The sequence below is a fragment of the Macrotis lagotis genome, chromosome 5 (genome assembly GCF_037893015.1).
Source record: "Macrotis lagotis isolate mMagLag1 chromosome 5, bilby.v1.9.chrom.fasta, whole genome shotgun sequence".
In the NCBI taxonomy this organism is placed as follows: Eukaryota; Metazoa; Chordata; class Mammalia; order Peramelemorphia; family Peramelidae; genus Macrotis; species Macrotis lagotis.
The window spans coordinates 34596546-34601797 of record NC_133662.1 but is presented as its reverse complement, the minus strand read 5'-3'; the positions used below and the strand labels follow the sequence as shown (position 1 = coordinate 34601797).

General features: G+C 41.5%; 1 pseudogene; it reads right to left on the bottom strand.

The window, feature by feature from the left end:
* Window positions 1–1374: 1374 nt before the first annotated feature.
* LOC141489664 (general transcription factor IIH subunit 1 pseudogene) lies at window positions 1375–3522 on the bottom strand (annotated as a pseudogene).
* Window positions 3523–5252: the final 1730 nt, after the last annotated feature.

The following is a 5252-nucleotide window of genomic DNA, read 5'->3' as shown; positions in this document are numbered from 1 at the left end:
TAAATTCTAGTTATGTCACTTTCTACCTGTGTGACATGGAGCAAGTAATTTAATCTGTATAGATTCCAGTTTCCTTATCAAGTAAATAAGAGGATTAGACTTGACTATGAAGACTCTTCTAACTCCAGATCTGGGATCCTAAGACTTTCACTCCTTTAAGCATCTTCACCTGGACCTTCTATCATTTTGCAGAATCAACTTGTCTAAAACAGAATTCATCTTTTCCCTATAAATCTGCTCTTCCTCTAAACAGTTCTCTTACTATTAAAAGCTTCTTCCCAGTTAACCAGGTTTATAACTTTAGAGTCATATATTTTATTACTAAATTTTATTTTTAACTTACAGAACAAAACAAGAATTTCCATATTATAATAAAAAGGATGATTGCTCATGAAACTTCAAATCTACTATGCACAATTTGCTATCCCTTTTAAATATACAATAAAATTATCAGGTAAATTTTTTATTCGTTCCCTGCCATTCCTGCCTTAGAAATGACTATAATTAGACCCAAATAAAGTATAAACACAGAGACTGAATAAAATGGTTCTATATATTTCTAGATATCAGATCTTTCTCTGGATAAAGAAAGCTTCTTTCTTCCTATGTCTTTTATAGTTAATTTGGGCAAGTCAAAATAATTTATTTCTCCAAAGTTGTTCTTAAATACTGCTGCTATTATGACAATATTTTTCCTCTTTTTTAAACTCTATAAAATGGATTTACTTTTAAGTATATTTTTAAATAAAAAACAGCTAAGTCTTAAATGGTGAACTAATTCTATTGTGAATAAAACAAGGCACAGATTCCAGATACAATATCATATCTAACCTTTTTTTGGTAATCACACTTTCCATTCTATGAAATGATTGATTCACCAAAAATAGGTTGTCAGGTGGAGACTGTAGAAAAGCAGACTTGAAAAACACTTATTTCTCTTCAAGAGAAATATAAATTCTTATAGATCTCTTCACACATAAATCTTCAAACTCTTAAAGTAGCTTCCTTAAAGTACATGCCAATTAAAAAAAAATCTCAGCAGTGCATATGTGTACTCAAAGAAAAACATGCAGTTCCATTGTCTCTTGAAAAATTTTGCATAAAAAATTCAAGACTGCAAAATTGTTTCTCTTGTGTCATTCCAGGACCCCAAACCACAAATAAGTGTTCAATACAATTCTATTGTTCTTCATTTCTATAGGAAACACAGAGCAGAAGATGCCTGTGACCACGACTGTCTCCTCCCTTTTCAACCTGTTAAAGGACAAACAGAATCCAATAAAACATGAGGATTCTGTGGAGGAAACCCCCTTCCACCCCTCCCAATCCAATTTCTACCCTGTGCCAGATACTTTAAAAAAAAGGTTAGACAAAAAAAAAATCAGATTTGATCAATTCACCCTTTTAAAAATTACTTTTTATTTCTGAAAGCAGCTTTTTATGCAAATCAAAAGCAGTTCCTGAGTAACTACAGTAAACAATGTTTTTTTAAAATATATATTTTTTCAATTCAGCTTACTTTGGTTCTGCCTTAATCTACCTCCCAGTTTTCAAGTTTAACTACAATTCCTTTCTCTGCAGAAAGTATAAATTCAATAATGTCAGCTCCTAAGTTCAGTGGCTCCAGACATTCCTGAAGCATTATCTGGGTGAGACGGAGCTCCTCAGGACATGTTCCTACAACTGCTGCAGAGAGTATCCCAAGGACCAAAGAATCTGAAGACTGGGACTCTTTCACATCTTCTTTAGCAGGCGGTGGGACTGCCATGTATGGAGTTTATTGTAGGCTGTCTGCAGCATCTCTTCTATATGACTTAACAAATTTGTGCTTAAAAACTGTCTCCGAATTTTTTCTTGGAATGGACAGAGTTTAGTAGCTTGGAATCCTTCCAAATTACTCTTCATTCTCACTACCTTTTCTTCTAGGAATGGTGTGTTAACTGGAAAACAGGACCAGAAATGTCTCAGCAGTTCTCCCACTGCAACATATAAGTGTTTGAGTTCTGACTGAATGTCATTTGGTACCATCTGGTTTAAGGCTTGTGATCCTCCCTGCATAAGTGCTCCTCCAGGGGATAGGGCTGTGATGGTGCTACTTGCAGCATCACTTGAAAGAACCTGAGTGAGTTTGGGAGTGTAAGTTTTCATCTCTTGCTTAACACTCTGAAAAGAATTGATAATATCCTGACTTGTTGCATATTGGAGTGGCTGAATTGCAGTTGGCCCATGGTAATACCTATCTGACTTCTTCAGGTTTAGTGCAATTGTTTTGGTGCTATGATTTCCCCCTAGGTCTTCATATTCAATGGATTCCTGTAACTTCACCCTTTTGACTGATGGCTGAAAGCAGTGTGAATCCCGAGAATTTCCATCTGTGTTGCTGTTTTCAGTGTTGTGATCGCTTTGGGTTTTATGTTTCCTGAGACCCGCTGCCAGTACCATAGCGCTGTGATGATTGAATCTCTTGATGATGGTGACATTGCTATTCTCCTTTATGAATTTTGAAGGGCTGGAAGTAGAGGGTACAGGGAAGAGCCCATAGCCCTCATCTAATGATCTATCCTCCAGTGCTGTCAGATCTAGTAATGGGTTTTTCACTCCTAGCGACACCATGGTTTTTAAAGCCTTTTCATCCATTTTGGCACATTCTGCAAACAGATCCTTCGAGCCTGTGCTCAGCCGATCCCTATGAAAATAATGGGATTGAAAGAATCGTGTCCAGAACTCTTTTTCCACCATGTTATGGGGCACATTCTCGGCGTACTTCATTTTAACGGCTGGGTAGGTCCTAAAGATGGACTCAAGGATATCCGAAGTTAAGTTGTATCTGAGGCCGTTACAGCCGTCTGTGAGGGGGCGGACATCAGCCAGGAAGGCCGCGGAAATGCCCACGTCCTGCCTGCCCTTGGCCGCTGAGGGGCTGCCGGCGGGACTCGGGCTTAAGCGGCCGGCCCAGAACTCCTCGGCAGCGATCACCTGGCTCACCACCAGGTCCTTATACAGCTGAAACAACACGGGATCCTCCCGCAGCATTCGGTTTTTCTCTTCCAGTTCTTTGTTGGCTTTCTTCTTGAACTTGGGGAGCAGCTGCTGAAGGAGGTCTTTCACCGCGTCTCGCTCCTTTCCCGCCGTGCTCTCATTAGAGAAATGGAAGTTGGTGGTGTCGCCCGCGTGGAGCACCAGCTGCAGCTGGACTTTGGCCTTCCCTTCGGGGCTGATCTTCTGGCATTTGACGTCCGCGTACAGGTGGCTGACGGCGAACCTGTCCTTGCCTTCGGGGGCCCACGCTATCCTTTCCGCCATGAGGTACAGGGCCCCGTCCTGCTTCTTCTGTCGCACCTTCTTGACAATCAGTAAAACTTCCTCCGACGACGTTGCCATGCCCGCCCTCCCGCATGCTCTCCTTCCCGCGGCAGACAGCGGCGGCGAGACCGGTCACGATTCCCTTCGGATCTCGGCTCGTGCCGGGCCCGTCCCGAGCTCCGGGCGGCGGGAACCGTTATCCAGGCCTGGCCTCGCCCGGAGGGGGAGGGGAGGGGAGGGGGATGGACAGGGGCAGGGGAGGGGAGGGGCAGGGCAGGGGAGGGGAGGGGGAGGGGGATAGGGAGGGGGTGCTCTGCTTTGGCTCTCCGAACATAAACAAGTGATGGAGAAAGTGATCATGATAATATCATAATTATAGAAATAAAAATTATAATAAAAATTTAGGTTGAAAAATGTATCTCTTCTCTGTATCTCCATCCCCCAAAAGAGTTCTGGACACGATTTTTTTCAATCCCATTATTTTCATAGGGATCGGCTTAGCACAGGGTCGAAGGATCTGTTTGCAGAATGTGCCAAAATGGATGAAAAGGCTTTAAAAACCATGGTGTCCATAGGAGTGAAAAACTCAGTACTATTCAATTAGGACTAACTGCCCTTGTTCTGAAGGGGTATGTTTTTAATCTTTTTTTTTTTTTTTTTTAGAATCTTTTTGCAAGGCAATGGGGTTAAGTGGCTTACCCAAGGCCACACAGCTAAGTAATTATTAAGTGTCTGAGGCTGGATTTGAACTCAGGTATTCCTGACTCCAGGGCCGGTGCTCTATCCACTGCGCCACCTAGGGGCCCTATATTCTTTTTTTTTCGGGTTTTGCCAGGCAAACGGGGTTAAGTGGCTTGCCCAAGGCCACACAGCTAGGTGACTATTAAGTGTCTGAGACTGGATTTGAACCCAGGTACTCCTGACTCCAGGGCCAGTGCTTTATCCACTACACCACCTAGCCACTCCCCTATATTCTTAATATTAAAGCAAGGGATGGGAACTTGGGCAGCTAGGGGAAGGCTAGAGAAGGCCTATCAGGCTTTCTAGGGTTTAGTAGAGATGAGTTGTGTGATCTTGAGAAAGTCCCATAATCTTATTATGCCTCAGTTTCCTCGTCTGTAAAAGGATGAGGTCGCATACTGTAGTCAGGTTGTACCAGCTCTTCAGAGTCAATTGTTAAATTTTTTATTTGGGTTTTTGCATGTTGGAAATAAAAAAAAAGCTATAGATCAAGGTGAGTTACTGTGTAGTTTGGCTCACTGAACATAAACAAGTGATGGAGAAAATGATAATGATAATATAATAATTATAGAAATAAAAAATAATAAAAATTTAGGTTGAAAAATATATTATGAGTACATTTTCTCTTCTCTGTATGTTTCTGCTCCATCCCCCAGTTCCAGTTAATAGTTTGGACTGTAAGATTCCTTCCAACTCCATTTCTACATCCTATGATCAATCTCCTTTTTCCTTTTTGCTTCAGAAAATTGTTCAGTTACCTTTTCACTTCAGTATGCTCAGGAGAGAGATTTGGACAAATTATGTAGACTTCAGAGTTATCTTCAAGGGCAGCTAGGGGATAACTATTCAGGAAGAATCAACTACCATGTGACCCTGGACAAGTCACTTAACCTTGTTTGCCTCAGTTTCCTCATCTATAAAATGAGCTGGAGAAGTAAATTGCAAACCAACCACTCTAGTATCTTTGCCAAGAAAATGCCCAAAGAAGTCATGAAGAGTTAGGTATGACTGCATAGCAACTGTCAAAGTGTTATGTTCATAGATATGATGGGAACTGATGACATGGGAGGAATATAGCAGGAGAAGAGAATCTAGGTAGCACATTAGAACTCGGAAGGAACAACCACTCTTTGTGAGGCAGGTGATCTCTATGGCCCCTTCTAGTATAAATCCTGTGATCCTAAATTGGTGATTGGTGTTAATCCATA